This window comes from Eulemur rufifrons, chromosome 23 (assembly GCF_041146395.1).
Source record: "Eulemur rufifrons isolate Redbay chromosome 23, OSU_ERuf_1, whole genome shotgun sequence".
NCBI classification, from domain to species: Eukaryota; Metazoa; Chordata; class Mammalia; order Primates; family Lemuridae; genus Eulemur; species Eulemur rufifrons.
The window spans coordinates 31,675,666-31,702,389 of record NC_091005.1 but is presented as its reverse complement, the minus strand read 5'-3'; the positions used below and the strand labels follow the sequence as shown (position 1 = coordinate 31,702,389).

Genomic DNA, 26,724 nt, shown 5'->3' with positions numbered 1-26,724 from the left:
TCTGATTACTCGATCAAAACTAGCCTTCTAGTCAGCCTCTAGGGCAGTACCCTATTTTAATTCCCTACCCAGCACTTATTACTATCTGTTATTTTTCCTGTATGTTCTATAAGTAGATCTCCCCGCACTAGAATGTAAGCTCATGACTGTCTTGGTTGCAGATTTACTGCTGTATGCCCAAAACATACAGTACCTGGCATAATGTTAGGCACTCAATAAATGTTTGTAATAAATCTATTCCCATTTTTGGTTCACCACTATTATAATATCTGATTTTATCAAAGAAAAAAATAACAGTAACAAAAACCCACCTTCTCTGAGCAAACACATTTATTGAATAAACCTAAAGTAGTCAACATTAAAAAGAAAGCTACAAACTCAAACAAAACTGTAAACAGCAATTTTTTTAGGTAGTCTAAATCAGTGAATTGAACAATAACTGGTACTTTAAAAAATTATGCTAAAACCAAGGCTCCCTTTCTCCACAGTTAACATTTTCAAATTGAAATTTCTCATTAAAATTTGTTAAAAGCTTTATCAGTATTGTGAAGGAGTTAACACTTAAATTGGATAAAGAATAAATCAATCTCTTAAACAATTGTATCTAATAAAAGCCAACAACATATTTCAATTGATTTTAACATTTTAATCTCACCAGCAAAAAAAAAAAATTTTTTTTTAATGTTTTTTTTTTTTTTTTTTTCCTGAGACCGAGTGTCACTCTGTTGCCCAGAATAGAGTGCCATGGCATCAAGCTCACAGCAACCTCAAACTCCTGGGCTCAAGCGAACCTCCTGCCTCAGCCTCCTGAGTAGCTGGGACTACAGGCATGAGCCACCATGGCCGGCTAATTTTTTTCTATATATATTTTTAGCTGTCCAGATCATTTCTTTCCATTTTTAGTAGAGATGGGGTCTCACTCTTGCTCAGGCTGGGCTTGAACTCCTGACCTTGAGCGATCCTCCCGCCTCAGCCTCCCAGAGTGCTAGGATTACAGGCGTGAGCCACCGTGCCCAGCCCATTTTAAATTTATATGATAGAAACCAAAAAAGGTGGAAAGGTGGTAAACTCTCACAGTTACCTGTAAAAGGTGATGATTTCTCTGAGTGTTTTATTTTTAGAAGTTTCCTATTAATAAGTATGTAACCACAGGGACAAGATTTACATGCAACAGGAACCTGGAAGAAAAAAAGGAAAAAATATATTACTATTTCATTATTTATTAAATTTCTCTAGTATTTATGCAGTCTCTTCAAACTAAAAAATAAGTTAAAGGTAGAAATCACATTTATATTTAAACTCCACCTCCTCATAAAAATTATTTTAGATCAGAATTGTATCCTATTCAGCTTCCCATGTTCCATGCCCACAGTAAAATGCTTAATAATGCTAGTATGAGTGGCCGGCAGGGCAAGAATGTTAAAGTACAAAATTATTTTCTAAACAGTCTGTCTGAAAATAGTTACAACATGGATTAGGCTAGAAGAAGGGGATTGGTTAGGAAATTATTACATTAATTCCAGAAATCAGAGGCTGTTAGCCTGTTCAGCAATGATGGCAGGGATAAATTTGACAGACCTTTCAAAGGTGGTAAGGAATAAGATTTAAACACAAATTACCAGTGATAAAGCAGAAAGAACTGAAAGTGAGTCTAAAGTTCAAGCATGAGAGAGGAAGTAGGCCTGTACCAATCACAGAAAAAGAATCATTTACAATAGCTAGTATGAGGGAAAGGCATATGGAAAACTATAAAAAAAGGTTCCAGTCTCTGCTCCAGGAATGACCTTGAAAAAGTCCCATAAACCCTGGAGGTTTCTGTTTCTTTTCTAAGTTTTTTTTTTCTACCTGAAGTAGTCCATAATCTTTACATGTTTATTTATTACTTACTTATTTATTTTACTTACTTACTTGAGACAGGGTCTTGCTATGTTGCCCAGGGGGGAGTGCAGTGGCTATTCACAGGCATGATCAGAGCACACTAGAACCTCAAACTCCTGGGCTCAGGCGATCCTCCTGCCTCATGTTCCTGAGTAGTTGGGACTACAGGCATGCACCACTGTGCGTGGCTTACATATATTTTTAATGTAAAAAGAATTATTGTATTTAACAGCTTTATTAAAGTATACTTAACATATGATAAACTACACATGTTTAAAATATATAATTTGATAAGTTTTGACATGTGCATATGGATGTGAAACCATCACTACAATCAAGACAGTAAACATATTCAACATCCTCAAAAGTTTCCTCTTACCACTTTGTAATATCTACCTCCTGCCTCTCCCTCACCCCTCTACCATCTCCAGGAAACTATTGATCAGCTTTCTGTTACCACAGATTAGTTTGAATTTTTCAGTTTTATGTAAATGGAATCATAACAAAAACTCTTTTTGTTTAGCTTTTTTCACTGAGCGTAATTATTTTGAGATTTGTCCATGTGGCTGCATGGAACAAGTTCATTCCCTTTAATTGGATGCTGAATGGAATTCCATTGTAAGGATATACCACTATTTATCCCTTTAAACAGTCTGTTTATACATCAACTTGCTGATGGACATTTGGACTGTTTCCATTTTTGGCTATTACAAATAAAGCAGCTATGAACATTCATGTACAAGTCCTTGTACAGACACATGGTGTCTCTTGGATAAATAGTTAGAACCGGAATGGCTGGATTATATGGTAATTTTGTCTTTAACTTTTTTCCCCCTAACCACTAGACTATCAGGGATATGTTTAAATTTTTAAGAAACTGCCAAAGTGTTTTTCAGAGTGGCTGTACTATTTTGCATTCCCACCAGTAGTGTATGGGAGTTCCAGTACTTCCAAATCCTTACCAACACTTACTATGTTCAGTCTTTTTAATTTTGGCCATTCTAACAGATGTGTAGTAGGATCTTAAAGTGGTAATTTGCATTTCCCTAATGACTAATGATGTTGAGCATCTTTTCATGTGCTTATCTTCCATGTATATGTCTACTTTAGTGAAACGTCTATTCCAATTTTTGCCCATTTTTTTTAAATTTCAGCATATTATGGGGGTGCAAATGTTTAGGTTATGTATATTGTCCTTGTCCCCCCCCCTGCAGTCAGAGCTTCAAGTGTGTCCATCCCCCAGACGGTGCGCACTGCACTCATTATGTATGTATACACCCATCCCCTCCTCCCTGCTCCCATCTGCTCAACACCCAATAAATATTATTCCTATATGTGCACTTAGGTGTTGATCAGTGTAACCAATTTGATGGTGACTACATGTGGTGCTTATTTTTCAATTCTTGGGATACTTCACTTAGTAGAATGGGTTCCAGCTCTATCCAGGAAAATATAAGAGGTGCTCTATCACCATTGTTTCTATGAAAAAATGCTCAACATCTCTAATCATCAGGGAAATGCAAATCAAACCCACCATGAGATATCACTTATCTCCAGTGAGAATGGCCTTTATCAAAAAGTCCCAAAACAATAAATGTTGGCATGGATGTGGAGTGATAGGAACACTCATACACTGCTGGTGGGACTGCAAACTTGTGCAACCTCTGTGGAAAGCAATATGGAGATAGATACCTTAAAGACATACAAGTAGATCTACCATTTGATCCAGCAATCCCATTACTGGGCATCTACCCAAAAGAACAAAAGACATTCTATAAAAAAGACATCTGCACTCAAATGTTTATAGCAGCACAATTCACAATTGCAAAGATATGGAAACAACCCAAGTGCCCATCAATACATGAGTGGATTAATAAAATGTGGTATATGTATACCATGGAGTACTATGTATACCATGGAGTACTATTTTTTAATTGGGTTCTTTTTTTCTTATTTCATTTCAATAGTTCTTTATATATTTTGGATGTAAGTCCTCTATTATATATTTGCTTGGCAAAGATTTTCTCACAGTCTATGTCTTCTTTTCATTCTCTTAACAGTGAATTGCAAACAGCAGAAGTTTAAACTTTAGTACTCTGGGAGGCCAAGGTGGGAGGATCACTTGAGGTTAGGAATTCGAGACCAGCCTGAGCAAGACTGAGACCCCCTCTCTACTAAAAATAGAAAAATTAGCCAGCCGTTGTGGCGCATGCCTGTAGTCCCAGCTACTTGGAGGCTGAGGCAGGAGGTTTGCTTGAGCCCAGGAGGAGTCTGAGGTTGCTGTGAGCTGAGCTGACGTCATGGCATTTTAGCCTGGGTGACTCTGTCTCAAAAAAAAAAATCAGAAGTTTAAACTTTGATGAAGTCTAATTTATCAATTTTTTTCTTTTATAGGTCAAGTTTCTGGTGTCATAACTAAGAAATATTTGCCTACTAACTCAAGGTCACAAAATTTTTTCACTGTTCTTTAGAGGTTTTATAGTTGAAGAATTTTTATTTAGGCCTATGATCCACCTTAAAATATTATTTGCATGTGGCCATGAGGTAAGAATCAGAATTCAGTTTTGTTGTTGTCTTTTTTTTTTTTTTTTTTTTTTTTGAGACAGAGTCTCACCGTGTTGCCTGGGCGAGTGCCGTGGCGTCAGCCTAGCTCACAGCAACCTCAGACTCCTGGGCTCAAGCAATCCACCTGCCTCAGCCTCCCGAGTAGCTGGGACTACAGGCATGCGTCACCATGCCCGGCTAATTTTTTTCTATATATATTTTTAGTTGTCCATATAATATCTTTCTATTTTTAGTGGAGACGGGGTCTCGCCCTTGCTCAGGCTGGTCTCGAACTCCTGAGCTCAAACTATCCACCCGCCTTGGCCTCCCAGAGTGCTAGGATTACAGGCGTGAGCCACCGCGCCTGGCCTTTTGTTGTTTTTTAGAGAGAGGGTCTCACTCTGTTGCCCAGGATGAAGTGCAGTGACACCACCATAGCTCACTGCAGCCTCAAACACCTGGGCTCAAGCAATCCTTGTGCCCTCAGCCTCCTGAGTAACTAACTATAGGTGTGCACCACCACACTGAGCTAATTTTTCTACAGGGTGTCCCAAAAGCTGCCATTACAAAGGGAAAATGGGAAATTGTAGCTAAATGTACCTTTTGTAGAAAATATTCATTACAAAATTTTTCCTTTGTATGGAGACTTTTGGGATGTCCTGTATTTTTTGTAGAGGTAAGGTCTCGCCTCGCTGCTCAGGCTGGTCTCAAACTTCTGTCCTCAAGCAATCCTCCTACCTCGCCCTCCCAAAGGGCTAAGATTACAGACATGAGCCACCATGCTGGCCCTAAAACTCATTTTTTAAGATAGATGTTATTCAAAATGTCTTCTCCAGCCACAACAAAATGAAGTTAGAAATAAACAACAAAAGGAAAACTAGAAAATTTACAAATTCATGGCAATTAACCAACAGATCAAAGAAGAAATCATAAAGGAAATTAGAAAATACCTAGAGGCCGGGCGCGGTGGCTCACACCTGTAATCCTAGCACTCTGGGAGGCCAAGGCGGGTGGATAGTTTGAGCTCAGGAGTTCGAGACCAGCCTGAGCAAGAGCGAGACTCCATCTCTACTAAAAATAGAAAGAAATTAGTCAGACAGCTAAAAATATATATAAGAAAAAATTAGCCGGGCATGGTGGCACATGCCTGTAGTCCCAGCTACTCGGGAGGCTGAGACAGGAGGATCCCTCGAGCTCAGGAGTTTGAGGTTGCTGTGAGCCAGGCTGACGCCATGGCACTCACTCTAGCCTGGGCAACAGAGTGAGACTCTGTCTCAAAAAAAAAAAAGAAAGAAAGAAAGAAAATACCTAGAGATGCATAAAATCGAAAATAAAACATACCAAAACTTATGGGACACAGTGTTAAGAGGGAAAGTTCCACCTGTAAACAGATGTTTCAAAAGAAAGATTTCAGGCTGGGCGTGGTGGCTCATGCCTGTAATCCTAGTACTCTGGGAGGCCGAGGTGGGAGGATTGCTTGAGGTCAGGGATTCGAGACCAGCCTGAGCAAGAGCGAGACCCCTGTCTCTACTAAAAAATAGAAAGAAATGATCTAGACAGAAGAAAGATTTCAAATCAACAACCTAACTTTACAACTTAAGGAACCCAGAGCTAGCAGAAGGGAAGAAATAAGATTAGAGCAGAGATAAATGAAATAGAAAATTAAAAACAATAGAGGAAAATCAGCAAAGCCAAAAGTTACTTTATTCATAAAGATCAACAAAACTGACAAAGATGGCTGACTAGAAGCAACAGACACACCTCCCACACAAAGAAGAACCAAAATAATAGATTTTTACACCATTACACTATAACAGGTAATCATACTCCAAATAGAACATCTAAGAAACAACAATGAAATTCCATAAAGAAGTGACAGGAAACACCTGAGGCACCGACAGAGCAGGAAATGAGGCAGCCAGCTCAGCCAGGATCAGCTGGGAGCCCAGAGAGGCTCCCCAGTGCGGGGAAAAGGTGAGTGAGACCAACAGTCCACGTTCCCACCAGAGACTCCTGCAACCCTAGCCACAAGAGAGCCCCTGGATCCTTGCAGGCCCTGAGACTAACACAGGGAGCTATCTGGAGACTGCGCAAAGGTATTGTTGCAGCGAGGGCGCTCACACCGGGTCCTACACACCCCTTGAAGACCTAAGCAGCTATAGTGCAGCGCCATTTTGAGCCCAAACCTCACCAGGCTGAATCCTGCCCTGGGGGTTCAACAGCCACTGCATCTCCATATCCCTGGAGACCCACTAATATCCCACTGTGTCTACCCAGAGGGCTGCAATGCACCAGTCGGACGTAGCAGGGCAGCAGGGGCCCACTCTAGCCCACGCAGTCCTAGACCTTGGGAAACAGGTGGTGCAATATACCAGAGATGGTGTCCCCTACACAAAGGGAGCCAAAGCGCTTACTCCCCAGAGCCTAGGGCTTCTAACAGCAACCGCACCCCAATCTGTACCAAGGCCACTGCACGCAGCACACGCCCTGAAGACAGGCTCTCCCCACACACCTCCACTGCTGCCGCTGGTGATGGGGGCTGAAGCACACACTCCCCAGAGCCTTAAAGCTGCTTGTCTGCCTGCCTACCTGAGACGGCTCCTACTCAAAGCAACCCTGCCCCAACAGCAGCACTGTACACATGCCCTGAGACAGGCTCTCCCTGTACACCAGCACAGCTTATCGCTGCCACTAGGGACAAAACCATATGCTCTCCAGAGCCTGAAAGCTGCCCACCTACCTTGGGCCACTTCTGATAGCAACCCCACCCACCCAGCAACAAGGCTACTAGACAATTGCACGCACTCTCAGGTCAGGCTCTTCCCACCCACCACCACAGGTTGCCCCCCCACCCTGTCCAGCACAGCCTGCACCTGGCATCGTCCCACATGAGTACATGAGCACATCAGTCAGGATCTTGGTGAATACCCTGCCCAGTCCACCACCAACGGCATCTGTGCGTTCCTCCTGGGGACCTGAGGACAGGCTCACTCAGCCTACCATCACCAGCACGTGCACACACGTGCGCACACACACCGGCTGCAGGGCCGGGTACTGGCCTGCCCAGCTCAGCATAGCACTGCTAACAAGTTATAAATGGGAGCCTGAGGGTACTCATGCTACCACTACTACCTCTGCCCATGCCACGTACTCCCCAAAGGCCCAAGGTCCCACCTACGCATCTGGCCATGGCTGGCACCCGAGCAAGCTGCCTGGAGGCCCAAGAATCGGCCTGCCTGGACCCACTAACACCAGTGCCCTATACACTGCCCAAGGGCCCGAATAAAGGCACGCTTGGCCTGATGCTGCCATCACTGGGGTCTGAGGACTGGCCCACCTGGGGTGCGCAGGCCCAGCAAAGCCTCACCACAGCCTCCACTAACTGCAGCCAAGCCACTGAGTAAATCACAGATACCACTGATGCTGTTCAGAGCCGAAGAAATCATACAGAAACTATACAACTGCACCCATCCAGAATCAAACAAAGTACCCAACCCAACCATCACCATAGACACATCTTGAGGAAAAACACTTCCCCTAAAAAAGCCAGTCCAAAAAATTAAAAGAAGCAACTATCATACTAGATGTGCATACATCAACATAAGGACACAAGAAATATGAAAAAGCAAGGATTTGATACACTTCCAAAGAAACACAATAATTCTTGAGCAACAGATCCTAAGGAAAATGGAATTTATGAAACACCGATAAAGACTTCAAAATAATGATATTAAAGATCAGTAAGATACAAGAGAACACTGATAAATAATACAAAGAAATCAGGTAAACAATTCAAGATAGGAATGAAAAATTCACCAGAAAGGTAAACATCATAAACAACAAAAAACAAATAGACATCCTGAAAGTGAAGAATTCAATGTATGAAATAAAAAACACATTTGAGAGCTTCACAATAGACTACATCAAGCAAAGGAAAAGAATTTCAAAACTTGAAGAAAGGTTACTTGAAATAACCCAGTCAGATAAAGAAAAAAAATAATAAATAAGAATAAACAGGTAGGCATGGTGGCTCATGCCTATAATCCCAATACTCTGGGGAGGCAAGGCAGGAGAATCACTACAAACTATGAGTTTGAGTCCAGCCTGGGCAACATAGCAAGACCCCATCTGTACAAAAAATTTTTTTTAATTAGCCAGGTGTGGTAGCCATTTGGGAGGCTGAAGTGGGAGGATCGCCTGAGCTCAGGAGTTTGAGGTTACAGTGAACTATGATCACACCACTGCATACCAGCCTGGGTGACAGAGCAAGATCCAGTCTCTAAAAAAAAAAAAAAAAAGACAAATAGAACGAATAAAAGCCCCTACATGGCATAATGGCATATGGGACATGATTAAAGCGAACAAGTATTAGAATCTTGGTTGTTCCAGATAATGAAGAAAAGGCCAAAGGTATAGAAAACTTATTAACAAAATAACTGAAAGTTTCCCAAGTCTAGAAGAGACTTAGAGATACAAGAAGCTCAGAGATTGCCGAACAGATACAAGTCAAAAAGGTATTCTCCACAGCACATTATAGTCAAACAGTCAAAAGTCAAAGACAAAGAATTCTAAAAACAGCAAGAGAAAAGCGTCTACTCACATATAAGGTAAATGACATCCGATAACAGTGGATTTTTCAGCAGCAAAAATCCTCCTCCCTGTACAGGCAAGGAAGGAATGAGGTAATATATTCAAAGGACTGAAAAAAAAATTTTAAACTGGCCAGGCGCAGTGGCTCACGCCTATAATCCTACCACTGGGGAGGCCAAGGCGGCTGGATCGTTTGAACTCAGGAGTTCGAGATCAGCCTGAGCAAGGGCGAGACCCTGTCTCTACTAAAAAAAAAAAAAAAATAGAAAGAAATTAGCTGGACAACTAAAAATATACAGAAAAAATTAGCCGGGCATGGTGGCGCATGCCTGTAGTCCCAGCTACTCGGGAGCCTGAGGCAGAAAGATCGCTTGAGCCCAGGAGTTTGAGGTTGCTGTGAGTTAGGCTGATGCCATGGCACTCTAGCCAGGGTGATAGAGCAGGACTCTGCCTCAAAAAAAAAAAAAAAAAAAAATGTAAAACTGCCAGCCAAGAATAAAATACCCAGCAAAGTTATCCTTCATAAATGAAGGAAAAATAAAGATTTTCCCTGCTTGTCAGGGAAACCGAGGGAGTCCATCATCACTAGGACAGGCCTTACAAGGTGTGCTGAAGGCTGCCATCCCCAACCCCCAGGCCACGGACCTGTCCATGGCCTGTTAGGATCCGTGGCCTACTAGGAACCGAGCTGCACAGCAAGAGGTGAGCAGCAAGCTAGCGAGTGACGTTTCATCTGTATTTACAGCCGCTCCCCATCACTCACATCACCACCTGAGCACCGCCTCCTGTCAGATCAGCAGCAGCATTATGGTGAGTTGTATAATTATTTCATTATATATTACAATGTAATAATAATAAAAATAAAGTACACAATAAATGTAACACACTTGAATCCTCCTGAAACCATCGCCACCACCCCCACCACTGGTAGAAAAACTGTCTTCCATAAAACCGGTCCCTGGTGCCAAAAACTTGGGGACCCCTGGCTTAAGGGACTCCTAAACCTGGAAGCAATAGGATGGTATCTACCATCATGAAAACATACATAAATATAAAACTTACTGGGGAAAACACAAAAATGAGGAAAAGGCTCAAATCTTACCACTGCAGAAAACCACTAAACCACAAAGATAAACAGTAAGAGAAAGAAAGGAACAACGCATATGGTAAAACAATTAACAGAACGACAGGAATAAATCCTCAACAATCAATAATAAGCTTGAATGTAAACAGGTTAGATTTTCCACTTAAAAGATACAGACTGGCTGAATGGATTAAAAAAAAAAACACGACCCAACTATACACTGCCTACAAAAAAGTCACATCACATATAAAGGAACATACAGACTGAAAGTAAAGAAATGGAGGCCGGGCACAGTGGCTCACACCTGTAATCCTAGCACTCTAGGAGGCCAAGGTGGGTGGATCACTTGAGCTCAGTAGTTTGACACCAGCCTGACCAAGAGTGAGACCCCGTCTCTACTAAAAATAGAAAAAATTAGCCAGGCATGGAGGCATGCACCTGTAGTCCCAGATACTCAGGAGGCTGAGGCAGGAGGATGGCTTGAGCCCAGGAGTTTGAGGTTGCTGTGAGCGAGGCTGATGCCACGGCACTCTAGCCCAGGCAACAGAGTGAGACTCTGTCTCAAAAAAAAAAAGGAACGAAGAAAGATATTCCATACAAATGGAAACTTAATGTGAGCAAGAATAGCTATACTTAAATCAGATAAAACAGACTTTAAGTCAAAAACAGTAAAAAGAGACAAAGATGGTCATTATATAATGATAAAGGGATCAATTCAGCAAGAGAATATAACAATTCTAAATACACATACACCCAACACATACAGAGCACACACACATGTAAAGAAAATAGTATTAAATCTAAAGGGAGAGAGAGAGACTCCAATACGCTAACAGTGAGGGACTTCAACAACCCACTCTCAGCATTAGGCAGATCATCTAGACAAACAAAAAGCAACAAAGAAAAATTGGATTTAAATTGTACTTTAGACCAAATGGACCTAGAAGATATTGGCAGCACATTTTACTCAATAGCTACAGAATACACATTCTTCTCATTAGCACAGGGAACATGCTTCAGGATACACCATATGTTAGGCCACAAAACAAGTCTCAACAAATTTGTTAAAATCAAAATCGTATCAACTATCTTTTTCAGACAACAATGAAACAAAATTAGAAATTAATAACAAGAGGAATTTTGGAAGCTGTACAAATACATGGAAATTAAACAACATGCTCCTGAATGACCACTGGATCAATGAAGAAATTAAGGAAATCAAAAAATTTATTGAAATAAGTAGAAATGGAAACACAACATACCAAAACCTACAGGATACAGAAAAGGCAATGCTAAGAGAGAACTATATAGAAATAAATGCCTACATCAAAAATTAGAAAGATTTCAAAAAAACAACCTAATGATGCACCTCAAGGAACACAAAAACAAGAACCAAACCCAAAATTAGTAAAAGGAAAGAAATAATAAAGATTAGTGCAGAACTAAATGAAATAGAGATTAAAAACACAATATGAAGAATCAACAGAACAAAAAAATGGTTTTTTGAAAAGATAATCAAAACCGGTAAACTGCTAACTAGACTAACCAAGAAAAAGAGAGAGAGAAGATCCAAATAAAATCAGAAATGAGAAAGGAGACATTACAACTGATTCCAAAGAAATATAAAAGATCATCATCAGGGACTATCATGAATAACTAAAAGCTACCAAACTGAAAAACCTAGAGGAAACGGATATATTCCTGGGCACACGGGACCTACTAAAGTTGAATCAGGAAGAAGTAGAAAACCTGAACAGTACAATAATGAGCAACAAGATTCAATCAGTAATAAAAAAATCTCCCAACAAAGAAAAGCCCAGGACAAGATGGCTTCACTACCAAGTTCTATCAAACATTAAGAACTACCACCAATTCTCCTCAAACTATTCCAAAAAATTGAAGAGGGGGGAATTCTCCTAATTCATTCTACAAGGCCAGCATTACACTGACCCCAAACCAGACAAAGACACGACAATAAAAAAAGAAAACTATAGGCCAATATTCCTGATGAACAATCTTCAACAAAATACTAGCAAAGTGAATTTAACAGCACATCAAAAAGATAATACATCATGATCAAGTAGCATTTATCCTAAGGATACAAGTATGGTTTGACATACATAAATCAATAAACATGACATATCACATCAACAGAATAAAAAATAAAAACCATATAGTTATCTCAACAGATGTAGAGAAAGCCTTCTTAAAATTCAACATCCCTTCAAGATAAAAACTCTCAACATACTATGCATAGAAGGAACATACCTTAATATAATAAAAGCCATGTATGACAAACCCACAGCTAACATCATACTCCATGGGGAAAAGCTGAAAGCTTTCCTTCTTAGAACTGGAACAAGACAAGGATGCCCACTTTTACCACTTCTATTCAACATAGTACTAGAAGGCCTAGCCAGAGCAATTAGACAATAGAAAAAAATAAAATGCATCCAAATTGTAAAAGAGGAAGTCAAATTGTCCTTTTTTGCAGATGAGATGATCTTATATTTAGAAAAACCTAAAGACTACACCAAAAATCTCTTAGAACCGAAAAACAAATCCAATAAAGTTGCAGGATACTAAATCAACATACAGAAATCAGTAGTGTTCCTACACACCAATAATGAACAAGCTGAAAAGAAAATCAAGTAGGCAATTCCATTTACAATAGTCAAAAAAAATAAAAACCTAGGAATAAATTTAACCAAAGAGGTGAAAGGACTCTACAAGGAAAACTACAAAACACCAATGAAAGAAATTGAAGAGAAAACAAATGGAAAGACATACCATGTTCATAGACTGAAAGAATTAATATTGTTAAAATGACCATACTAACCAAAGGAATCTACAGATTCAATACAATCCCTATTAAAATATCAATGACATTTTCCACAAAAACAGAAAAATAATCCTAAAATTCATATGGAACCAAAAAGTAGCCAAAGCAATCCTGAGCAAAGAACAAAGCTGGAAGCATCAAACTAATCAACTTCAAAATATATTACAAGGCTATAGTAACCACAACAGCATGGCATTGTTACAAAAATAGACACACAGACCAATGGAACAGAATAGAGAATCCAGAAATAAAGCCATGTGTTTACAGCCAACTGATTCTCGACAAAGGCACAAAGAACATATATCCATATGCAGGATATCCATATGCAGAAGAATAAAATTCGATTTCTCTCACCATATCCAAAAATCAACTCAAAATAGACTGAAAACTTATGTAAGACCAGAAACTATAAAACTACTGGAGAAAACACAGGGGAAACACCTTAGGACATTGATCTAGGTAAAGATTTTATGAGTAAGACCTAAAAAGCACAGGCAAACAAAAATAGGAAAATGGAGCTATTTTAAACTAGAAAGTTTCTACACAGCAAAAGAAACAATCAACAGAGTGAAGCGGCAATCTGCTAAATGGGAGAAAATTTTCACAAACTATTAATCGAACAAGGGACTAATTATCCAGAATATACAAGGAATGCAAAAAAAAACAGAAAAAACAAATAATCCCATTAAAAAGTGGGCAAAGGACCTAAATAGGCATTTCTCAAAAGAAGATATACAAATGGTCAACGAGTACATGAAAAACTGTGCAACATCACTAATCATCAGGGAAATGCAAAGCAAAACCACAATGAGATATCATCTTACCCCAGTTATAACAGCTATTATCAAAAAGACAAAAAATAACAGATGTTAGTGAGGCTGTGGAGAAAAGGGAACTCTTATACACTGTTGGTGGTAACATAAATTAGTATAGCCATTATGGAAAACAGCATGAAGATTTCTCAAAAAACTAAAGATAAAACTACCATATGATCCAGAAATTCCACTACTGGGTATTTACCCAAAGGATCTCAAATCAGCATATTATAGGGATACTTGCACCCATGTTTATCGTAGCATTATTCACAATAGCAAATATATGGAATCAACCTTAGTGTCCCTCAATAGATGAATGGATATAACGAATGTGGTATATTGATATATACACAGTGGAATACTATTTGGCCACAAAAAAGAATGAAATTCTATCATTTGCAGCAACACAGATGGAACTGGAAGATCATTATGGTAAGTGAAATTAGCCAGGCACAGAAAGACAAACATGGCAGTTTCCACTCATACAGAAAACTAAAAGAATTGATCTCATGGAGGTAAAGAGTAGAATGTTAGTTACCAGAGGTGGGAAAGATGGTTTGGGGAGTAGGGGGAGAGGAAGGTTTATTAATGAATACAAATATACAGTTTAATAGAACAAATAAGACCTAATGTTTGATAGCAGAGTAGGGTGATTATAGTAAAAAATAATATATTTTATATTTCAAAATAGCTAGAAGAGAGGATTTAAAATGTTCCCAACACCTAGAAATGATAAATATATGAGGTAATGAACATCCTGAATACCCTCACTTGATCATTCCACATCCTATATATGTAACAAAATACTACACATACTCCATAAATATGTACAAATATTATCTATCAATTTAAAAAATGGACAATCCCTTAGATTGACTAAGGGGAAAAAAGACAGGTGACTCAAATTATAATACTTAATCAGAAATGAAAATGTGGGCATTACTACCAATGCCACAGAAATAAAAAAGATTGTGAGATTATTATGAATATTGTATGCCAACAAATTGGATAACCTAAATGAAATAGACAAATTCTAAGAAACACAAAACTTAACAAGAAAGAATCATGAAAAATTAGAAAATCAGGATAGACTTCCAACTAGCGAGATTAAATCAGTAATAAAAAATTTACCAATAAAGATAAGCCCTGGACCTGACGGTTTCATTTAAAGAACGGGCACCGGTCCTCGAACTTTTCCAAAACATGGTACAACATGAACCTTGAGGATATTATACTAAGTGAAATAAGCCAGTCATAAAAAGACAAATACTGTATGAGTCTATGTATAGGAAGTACTTAAAGCAGTCGAGTTCCTAGAGATGGAAAGTAGACTGGGGTTGGAGTGAAGGGGGCAATGAGAAGTAACTGTTTGAGTTTCAGTTTGCAGGATGAAGACTTCTGGAGATGGAAGGTGGTGACAGCTTCAAAACAATATGAATATACTTAATATTACTGTACTGTAGACTTAAAAATGGTTAAGATGGAGATTTTCAGTTTCCAGTCCAGCATATAAAAGCTTTGAAGTTGCCACTCAATCCTAACAAGTAAAAAACTGAACAAATTAAAATCGAGAACTCTTTTTAAATCCGCAAGAGATGTGAGGTCACAAGGCAAACTGCTGCCCCCAAAGAGAGATCAACAGGCAAATACAGAGAATAACTACTTACTGGAGCAGAAACCCATGAGCTGAATGAGACTTATGCAGGAACCAGTGCTGAAGTAAGGAAACCTGAACTGTAACTGATGAATTGCTGAAGGCTCAGTGTGGCCAAGTTTGAGAATTAAAAACACCAAGGAACCCAGTCGCAGCAGGGGTCCCCGCACTTCTGTGGGTTTTACTTCCAGAAGCTTTAACCAGGTGCTCACAGTGAATGTCGGAAGAAGAATCCCCTTCATGCTTCCAGTAGGGGAAGGGAAAAAGGAACCATCTTGAAATAGGCCAGAGCCTTCTGTTCTCAACAAGTTCTTCCCTCAGTAGAAACTTTTTACCAGATGATAACCTACTGGGATTTTATCAGAGCCTAACTGGCCTGAGGGAAATACCCAATTCCAGCACACTCAAACCAGCGTGACCCAAAATGGGAGGCGGGGGAGAGAAGAGGGAAACTATTCCAGAGGCATAGGCTCACTAAAAGATTCAGACCTGACCACAGGACTACAGAATGCTTCCCCTTACCACCATATTACTATAGGCCTATTTATGGCAAATCCTTTTGCCCAATACATCATGTCTGGCTATCAAGCAAAAATAACAAGACATAGCAAAAGGCAAAAAAACACCAGTTTAAAGAGAGAGAGCAAGCATCAGAACCAGAGTCTAAGATGGCAGGGAAGTTAGGATTTCTTGTCAGACCAGGAAAGTAAAACAACTACAATTAATACGCTTAAGAGCTCTAATGGATAAAGTATACAACATGTAAGAACAACTGGGCAATATAAGCAGAGACATGGAAAGTTTAAGAAAGAACCAAAAAGAAATGCAAGAAGTCAAAAACACTTTAACATTATGAAGAATGCCTCTGATTAGTAAACTGGACACAGCTAAGGAAAAGAATCTCTCAGACTGAGGATATATCAACAGAAAAACACCCAAAACTGAAAAGCAAACAAACAAAAAGACTGAAAAAAAAAAAAAAAAAAGGAAAATACCCAAGAATATCTAAGGACCTTGGGACAACTATAAAAGGTGTAATTTCTATGTAATGGGAATGCCATAAAGAGAAGAAAGAAATGAAGCAAAATTTGAAACAACAATGACTAAGAATTTCCCCAAATTAATGTCAGGCACCAAACCAGGAAGCTCAGAGAACACCAAGCAAAATAAATCCCCCAAAACAACAGGTAGGCACATCATATTCAAACTTAACAAAATCAAAGATGAAGAAAAAAATCTTAACACTTTACCTAGAGAAGAGCAAAGAGAAGAATTACATCCAACTTCTGAGAAACCAAGCAAGCAAGAACAGAGTGGGGTGAAATATTAAAATGTAGATACAAAACAAAACACCACTGGGCACAGTGGCTTACACCTGTAATCCTAGCCCTCTGGGAGGCTGAGGCAGGAGGATCGTTTGAACTCAGGAGTTCGACACCAGCCTGAGCAAGAGCGAGACCCTGTCTCTGTTAAAAATAGAAAGAAATTAGCTGGACAACTAAAAATATATAGAAAAAAATTAGCCAGGCATGGTGGCGCATGCCTGTAGTCCCAGCTACTCAGGAGGCTGAGGATTGCTTGAGCCCAGGAGTTTGAGGAGCTCACTAGGCTGATGCCATGGCACTCTAGCCCGGGCAACAGAGTAAAACTCTGTCTCAAAAACAAACAAACAAAAAAAAAAAACCAAACACAAAAACAAAACAAAACAAAACAAAACACCACCAATATAGAAATGCTCTACCCTGCGAAATTATCCTTCAAAAGAAGTACTTTATCAGGCCGGGCGCGGTGGCTCACGCCTGTAATCCTAGCACTCTGGGAGGCCGAGGTGGGCGGATCATTTGAGCTCAGGAGTTCGAGACCAGCCTGAGCAAGAGCGAGACCCCATCTCTACTAAAAATAGAAAGAAATTATATGGACAGCTAAAAATATATATATAAAAAAAAAATTAGCCGGGCATGGTGGCACATGCCTGTGGTCCCAGCTACTCGGGAGGCTGAGGCAGGAGGATCGCTTGAGCTCAGGAGTTTGAGGTTGCTGTGAGCTAGGCTGACGCCACGGCACTCACTCTATCCTGGGCAACAGAGTGAGACTCTGTCTCAAAAAAAAAAAAAAAAAAAAAAAAAAGAAGTACTTTATCAGACAAACAAAAATTGGGGTAATGTGTTGCCAACAGACCTGCCTTGCAAGAAATGGTAAAAGAAGTTCTTCAGAGAAAACTAATATGATACAGGTCAGAAACTCAGATCTACATAAAGAAATAAAGAACATCAGAGAATAATGAAGGTAAAATAAAAACTTATTTTTCTTTCTTTTTTTTTTTTTTTAAGAGACAGGGTCTGGCTCTGTCATTGGAGTGCAGTGGCATGATCTAACTGCAGCCCTGAACTTCCATGTTCAAGCAATTCTCCCACCTCAGCCTCCCAGGCAGCTAGGTCTATAGGCATGTACCACCATGTTTTTATTATTTTATTAATAAAATTTTATTATTTAAAATTATTATTTTATTTTCTGTAGAGATGGGGTCTCACTGTGTTATACAGGCCAGTCACAAACTCCCGGCCTCAAGTGATCCTCCAGCCCCAGCTTCCCAAAGCACTGGGATTACAGGTGTGAGCCACCTACTCAGCCTCTCTTATTCATAATTGATCTAACAACAGGTTGTTCAAAATAATTATAGCAAAAATATATTTAATGATGCATGCCTATATGTGTATATATGTTTATGTATGCTCATATATAAGTAAAATGAATGACAGCAATGATACAAGGGACACAAGGGAAGTATTAAGATTATTTTGTTATTATAAGATACTTGCACTACCATGAAGTGACACAGTGTTATTTGAAAGTGCAGTTGCATTAGTTTTAACTGTATATTGCAAACACTATGGCAACCACTAGAAAAGTAAACAAAGGGAGTATAGTTAACATACTAAAAAATGACAGACAATGGAATCATATAACATGCTCAATTAAAACCATAAAAGGCAGAAAAGAGTGGAAGACAAAGATAGGAAGAAAGAACAAGGGCAACAAAAGGAAAATAGTAATCAATTTTATAGATACTAATCTAATCAATAATCACTTTGAATGTCAATGTCTAAATGCACTCATTAATAGGCAGAGACTATCAGAATGCATCAAAAACAAAACCCAACTATATGTTGTCCATAAGAAACCTATTTTAAAGAAGACACATAAATTTAAAGTAAATGGATGGAGAAAGATATACCATGCTAACATTAATCAAGGAAAGTGGGAGTAACTACATTAACTCAGAGCAGACTTCAGAGCAAGGAGAATTATGAGGGATAAAGGGGCATCAAATAATGATAAAGAAGTCTGCTCTCAAAAAAAAAAAAAAAAACCAACTAACAATCATTAACATGTGTGCACCTAACAATAGTGTCAAACTACATGAGGCAAAATCTGATAGAACTGCCAGGAAAAAAAAGATGAATCCACTATTATAGTTGGACATATCAACACCCATTCATGATTTAAAAAAAAAAAAAAATCTCTCAGTAAACTAGGAATAGAGGAAAAAATCCTCAACTTGATAAAAAAATATGTATAAAAAGCCTGCATTTAATATCATACTTAATGGTGAGAAACTAGATGCTTTCCCATTAAGATCAGTAACAAAGCAATGATGGACCCTCTTACCACTGCTTTTCAATATTGTATTGGAAGTCCTAGCTAAGACAATAAGACAAGAAATAGACAAAAAAGGTATACAGATTGAGAAAGAAAACATAAAACTGTCTTTGTTCGTGGATGCCATGACCATCTATGTAGAAAATCCAAAAGATTCAACAAAAAAACCTTCAGAAACTAATAAACAATTATAGCAGAGTTGTCAGACACAAGGTTAATACACTAAAGTCAATCATTTTCCTATATACCAGCAATGAACAAGTAGAATTTGAAATTAAAAACACAATACCATTTACTTTAGCATCCAAGAAAATGAACTTAGGCATAAATCCAAAACAATACATACAAGAAGAATATCATGTAGTACATCTGTGTGAAGAGAACTACAAAGCTCTGATGACAGAAGTTAAGGAAGAACTAAATAGAGATATTCCATGCTCATGGATAGGAAGACTCAATATTGTCAATATGTCAGTTCTTCCCCCCTTACAGATTCAGTGCAATCCCAATCAAAATCCAGCAAATTATTTTGTGAATATCAGCAAACTGATTCTCCACAAGGTAGAGTAGAATAAACAAACTGTTCTTCCTCTGCTCTCACCTATAATAAGCAACACAAGAGTTCTATGACCAAATGTATGGAGTATTTTCCCCATACATCAAGCAAGTAATCAATTCTTTAGCAAACATGAGCTAGGTGTCCTCTAATTCAATTCAATTCTGACACTATCTACCTGGAGATAGCATCAGATTCCACCTATTGAAGGCTCAGACTGCCCGCTACTTCTGATGCCAATTGCAAACCCTAGGGTGCTTTACCTACATTTCTGACCAATTGGCTATCAATGGGGATTCCCAAGGCCACCTCCTCACTTCAATTAATCTGCTATAGGTGGCTCACCGAACTCAGGGCAATACTTAGGTTTACTGGTTTATTATAAAGGATATAAAAAGAATACAGATGAAGAGCTGCATATGGGGAGGTATGGGGGAGTGGATGTCCATGCCCTCCCAGGAACATGGCGCCACCTTCTAGGAACTTCCACATGTTCAGCTATCCAGAAGCTCCCTTTATAAAGCCTCATTACATAGGCATGATTGATTAAATCATTGGCCATGGGTGATCAACTTAACCTTTAGCCCCTCTTCACTCCCAGGAGGTTGGGGGGCGCTGAAAGTCCCAGCCCTCTAATCCTGCCTTGGTCTTTCCAAGGATGAGGTCTGAAGCTACTGAGGAACTGCTAGCCATCAGTCAACTCATTAGTATACAAAAAGATACTTATTTTGATGATTCCAAAGATTTTAGGAATTGCATGCCCCAAAAATGGGAACAAAGACCAAAATACATATTTCACAATATCACATATGAATAGGAAAAAGACCCAGAATAGCCAATGCAATAGTGAAGGAGAAGAACAAAATTTGACTTCAAGACTTAGTATAAAGGAACAGTATCAAGACAGTGTGGTATTGGCAAAAGACAAATAGGTCTATTAAAACAAAATAGAAATCCTAGAAACAGACCACATCAATAGTCAACTACTCTTCGACAAAGGGACAAAGACAATTCAATGGAGAAAAGACAGTCTTTTCAACAAATGGTGCTCAAACCAGTCTTTTCAAAAATGGAACTGAACATCCATATGTAAAAAAATAAATCTAGGCACAGACCTTACACCCTTCACAAAAACTAACCCAAAATGCATTACAGATCTAACTGTACAACATAAAATGCAGGGAGTTAGCTACACTCCCAGAAAAAAATCAGGTCCCTCAGACAGGGGTCGTCACAAAGGATAAAGAAATAGCAGGAAATAGAAATAAAAATAATACACAGAGGCAAAAATATAGCTTATAAAGAATAAATTTATGAAGATAGGTAAAGGAGGGTACTCAGATGGTTACACGCCTTTCCCATTAGAACGTGCAACCTTGACTGAAGTTTTACACAGGTATTTATAGGTACAGTGTTTCGGTTGCCAGGGGTAACAGGATTTACATAGTAACAGAAAATTCGGTTTAGGTCCAAAGTCTTCCAAAAGGCTTCCACAGATCCCTTAACTAACTCTATCTAGGTGAACAAAGGGTTATAAAATCTTCTCAGGGCAAACTTCTAAGTTTTAAGATAAAGCTATCACTTTAGCAAAAACAGAGACATCGTGGCTCTGGTTATTGTCTATTAGAACAGAGATTTCAGAAGTCAAGCATGAGCTGTTCCTTATGCTAATTACTTTAACCACATGGGGCCGCTGGGTAGCGTATCTTATTGATCAGCTCTCATCTCTGATCAGCTCTCATCTCTGATCAGCTCTCATCTCGGGCAGCCTGCCTTTCTTGATCAGCTCCCCATCCCGTGGCTCTATGCAAACCTGCTGTGTCTTTCAAAGCAGGTGAGAGCCACAGGCCTGAGACTGCAGCCTCACCTTGGAAAGCAGCTGCTACTGACCACTGAGACCCTCCTGAGGGAGGCAGCTTTTGATATGTGAACTAACACGTTTACATTTTCCTTCAGGGCAAAGCCTTGCAAGACTCCTGAAATCATTTCTGTCTCTAAAAATATAGGGGGCATTTCTATAAATAAATATTTCTTAGGCTCAACAATAAAACTATTAGGTTATTAAGTATGAAATGTCTGATTTCCTTAAGTACTAAGTTTGACAGTTGATATCTCTGACATTTCACTTTGACACTTGTTTTATTTTTATTGTGAAGGTACATCCTCAGTCTTTCAAACGCACATTTTGGCTCTTTCAAAAAAATTTTTAGAGCAATTTTTGTGAAACCATGGTAAGTCAAAAACTCATGTTATTTCTGAATATGAGTTCCGACATAGAACCAATGCTGCGCAGGCAGCTCGAAATATCAACAAATTGTTTGGAAAGTATGCGGCTAATGAACGCACAGTACATCGATAGTTTGAGAAGTTCCATTCTGGTGATTTTAATCTTGAAAATGAGCCCATAGGCAACCTGAGACCAAGGTGGATAACGATGAGCTGAAAGCTGTAGCAGAAGCGAATCCATCTTAACCTATGCGTGAATTACCAGCAAGGTTTGATGTTACCATTCCAACAATATGGGACCATTTGAAACAAATGGCCAAGGTAAAGAAGCTGGATAGATGGGTTCCAGGTGAATGAGCATCAGAAGAGAAATAGTCTCAAAACTTCTCTTTCTTTGCAGTCATGACTCACAGGCAAACCATTTCTACACCCTATTGTTACATGTGATGAAAAATGGATTCTTTTTGACAATTGCAAGCGTTGGGCACAATGGTTGGATAAAGATGAAGTGCCAAAACACACTCCAAAACTGAATATTAATCAATAAAAGCTAATGGTATCCATTTGGTGGTCTAGCAGTGGTATTATCCACTATAGCTTCATGAAACCTGGTCAATCGATTACAATGGATGTCTACTGCAATCAGTTGGACAAAATAATGAGGATGCTTGCGATGAAGCAGCCGAGATTGGTCAAGAGAGACAGGCCAGTCCTCTTACAAGACAATGCTCGACCACATGTTGCACAAACAACGCCACTGAAACTACAGCAGCCAGACTTGGAAACTCTCTGTCATCCACCATATTCACCAGACCTTGCACCAACTGATGACCACTTCTTCCAGGCTACGGACCACTTCTTGCAAGAAAAAATACTTAATTCTCAACAAGCTGTGGAAAACACCTTTCAGGATTTCACTTCCACTTGCTCTCCAGGCTTCTTTGCTGCTAGCATAAACAAGCTACCATTAAGCTGGCAAAACTGTGTCCACAGTTTAGGTGCATACTTTGATTAACTGTACTGCTTCTTGTTTGAGATATAATAAACTACACTTCTGATTCAAATCGGACATTTCATATCTAATGACCTAATATAAAATTCCTAAAAGATAGTACAGGAAAAAAATCTAGATATCTTTGGGTTTGGCGATGATTTTTTAGATACAACACCAAAGGCACAATCTATGAAAAAAAGGATTGATAAACTCAACTTTATTCAAATTAAAACTTTCTGCTCTACAAGACACTATGAATAAAATAAAGACAAGCCACAGACTAGGAAAAACATATTTGCAAAAGACACATCTGATAAGGGACTGTTATGCAAAATATACAAAGAACATGTAAAGCTCAACAGCAAAACAAACAACATAGTTAAAAAATGGGCCAAAGACCTTAATAGATACCTCACAAAAGAAGCTATACAGATGGTAAATAAGCATATGAATAGATGCTCCACATCAAGTCATCAGGGAAATGCAAATTAAAATAACAATGAGATACTGATACACACCTATTAGCATGGCCAAAATCCAGAACACACCACCACCAAATACTGGTGGAGCAACAGGCACTCTCATTCACTGCAGGTGAGAATGCAAAATAGTACAGTCACTTTGGAATACAGTTTGGCGATTTCTTAAAAAACTTGCCATATGACCCAGCAATCTCACCCCTTGGTATTTGCCCATGTGACTTGAAAACTTATGTCCACACAAAACCTACACAGAGATGTTTACAGCAGCTTTATTTATAACTGCCAAAAACTTGGAAGCAACCAAGATATCCTTCAGTAGGTATTGGACAAATACATCATGGTACATCTTGACAAGAGAATATGTGCTAAAAAGAAATAAGCTATCAAGCCATGAAAATAATGCAAAAATAAATGCATATTACTAAGTGAAAAAAGCCAATCTGAAGAGGCTATCCACTGTATGATTCCAACTCTATGACATTCTGGAAAATGCAAAACTATGAAGACAGTAAAAAGATCAGTGGTTGCCAGGGGTTGGGGAGAGGGAGGTTTGAACAGGCAGAGCACATTTTGAGGGCAGTGAAACTATTTTGTAGGATATTGTAATTATAGATACATGTCATTATATGTTTGTCAAAATCCACAGAATGTACACCAAGAGTGAAACCTAATATAAACTACGGATTTTGTGTGATAATGTGTCACAGCAGATTCATCAATTGTAACAGATGTATTGTTCTGGTGACGGATGTTAATATAGGGAAAGCTATTCATGTGTTGGGGCACAGGCATATGGGAAATCTCTGTACCTTCTGCTTGATTTTGCTGTTGAAAATGTAAAAATGCCCTAAAAAATAAAATCTAAAAATAGTTAAGATGGTAAATTTTGTTATGTATACCTTGCCATAATAAAGAAAACTGTGGGAGAACTTTTTTTTTTTTTTTTTTTGGTACATGCATATCCAACTGTTTGAGCACAATTTGTTGAAAAAAAAAAAAAATACCCTTTCTCTACTGTTGTGGTCACCCTGCAGAGACAGACAGACCGCCCATCCAAAATTCAGTTCAGATGTTGACACAGATGGCACCACCCATGAAGCAAGAGGGTATGAAAAGGCTTTCATGGTGAGGCTTTCTGGGGAGAGCAAAGAAGGCTCCAAGCAGACTGGAGCTGGACAGAGCAGGGAAAGGAGACTGACTTAGTTTTTACTGTGGTTTGGGGTTGAGTTTCATTTCTCTGTTCCACAGCCAGAAACATTCTTAAGGCAGTAAGCTAGGTAGGCAATCACAGAGCTTTCCTGGTTCCCAATTCTCAGGGCCCATACCCTTCATTGCCTGGTGTTCAATGTGTTCAGTGTCTTCAAAACTGTTGTTTCAAATATTTTGTCTGCTTTTTTTTTTAAATAGTTGTCTGGGGTGGGAGGAAAAATCTGGTCTTTACTCTATCTTGGCCAAAAATGAAAGTCTTTTATCATTTTATTTTTACTGCTTTACTTTTATTTAAGAAAACTACAGATTCACACATGAATTCATAAGCAATACTACAGATTCCTTATACACTTTGTCTTGTTGCCCCAATAATAACATTCTGTAAAACTATATTATAATATCACAACCAGGATATTGATACTTATATAAACACTGATCTTATGAAGGTATTTCATCATATTTTAACATTTAAATCCACTGCAAGAAAAACTTTTGAAGAGATAATGCCCCCAAATCCCTAAGGATGATCCTTGAATCAAAAATTATTTACCAAAAGCCAAAAATGAATTTCACCAAAATAGTACCAGCAAGTACAGAAAACTGCAATTCCATGTGTTAAAGTCCATTCTTCTACTGTTTTTCTTTAAAAAGCCTAGTTGTAGTACTTCGTATTCATGTATTTATAAGATGCCTCATACTCTAGTACATAAACATTTTGTCTATTTAAGCTAATTAACACTAATCAAGCTAACAAATTCTGGTAGAGTTCTTTTTCTGCAATAAAAATACTGAAGAAGCTTTATTTAAGAGAAAAGATGTTAATGACCGATTTCTAAAACTCAACTAGACTCCAGACATGTCCAAGTCCATATTCTATTAAGTATAAATGTGGTTCCTTCAAACCACAACTAAAAATGTTAATATTTTTAAAAAGTAAAATATGCCAAAGATAGGTATATCATTTTTTCATTTTACATCTTTGTTCAAATCAAGTCCTAAAATTAAACATATCAAAATCATATATGCCCTTATATAGAACTAGCAGAGACTTCTGTAAATGAGAAATAATGCATAAATATTGACATTCAATTATTAATAGGTTGATTTCTGTTGCCTAATGAAAGTGCTTAATGTAAACATTCTTTCTACTGAGCTAACTATCACCTCCCGAAACAACACAAAGAAAATAATCACTACCTTCAATGAATCCATTTATGAAAAGAAAGCTTTCTATAAAAACAACTGTAAAATGGGTTGGACAAGTTGGATAAGAGGAAACCACCAGCTAATTACAATACAATTTGTATTTTGTGTTGAAGATAATTATTGATGGGCCGGGCGTGGTGGCTCACACCTGTAATCCTAGCACTCTGGGAGGCCGAGGTGGGAGGACTGCTTGAGGTCAGGAGTTCAAGACCAGCCTGAGCAAGAGCCAGACCCCATCTCTACTAGAAATAGAAACAAAAAATTAGCCAGGCATGGTGGCGCATGCCTGTAGTCCCAGCTACTTGGGAGCCTGAGGCAGGAGGATCACTTGAGCCCAGGAGTTTGAGGTTGCTGTGAGCTAGGCTGACACCACAGCACTCTAGCCTGGGCAACAGAGACTTTGTCTCAAAAAAAAAAAAAAAAAAAAAAGGTAATTATTGATGAATTGTGCTAATGCTGCATTTCCAGTATTTTAGGAAGAAAAAGCTTCAAAATATTTACTAATAAAATTTATTGTGGGGGCATTATATCAATTGATTCCTTGAACATAGTTTTTACTTTCCAAGTAAAACTGTAAACAAACTATAAAGAAAAAAGCCTTGTCTTATTTTGTTTCCTAGATTAAAAGGGCTTCAAAATAACTATATTATAAATAATTCATTTCAATCTTTCATTAAAAAAAGAACCAAAAATTATTGTCAGTAGACATAATTCACAAAATGATTGTGCTGTGTTAAATAAAACATTCTCCAGTTAGGAAAAAAACACTGCTCTATATATAATAAAAACAAAAAACAAGAAAAAATCTTAAGGTAAAAATTAAAATATAACATATATACAAAAAAATACTAGAAATAATAAGTATTGTATGATTCCACTTATATGAGCAAATGCATAGAGACAAACAGTAGAACAGACATTACCAATGGCTTGAGGAGTAGGGAGGAATGGGGAGTTACTGTTTAACTGGTACAGAGTTTCTCT

The 26,724-nt window shown here is 38.4% G+C and overlaps 1 long non-coding RNA gene across 1 annotated transcript in view; it reads right to left on the bottom strand.

Moving 5' to 3' along the window:
- The window catches only part of LOC138402169 (uncharacterized), a 47,833-nt gene that overhangs the window by 9,586 nt on the left and 11,523 nt on the right, over nt 1-26,724 (bottom strand). Inside the window, exon 2 of the long non-coding RNA XR_011236616.1 lies at nt 1,082-1,178. This is a non-coding gene — a long non-coding RNA (uncharacterized lncRNA). The remainder of the gene's footprint in view (nt 1-1,081; nt 1,179-26,724) is intronic.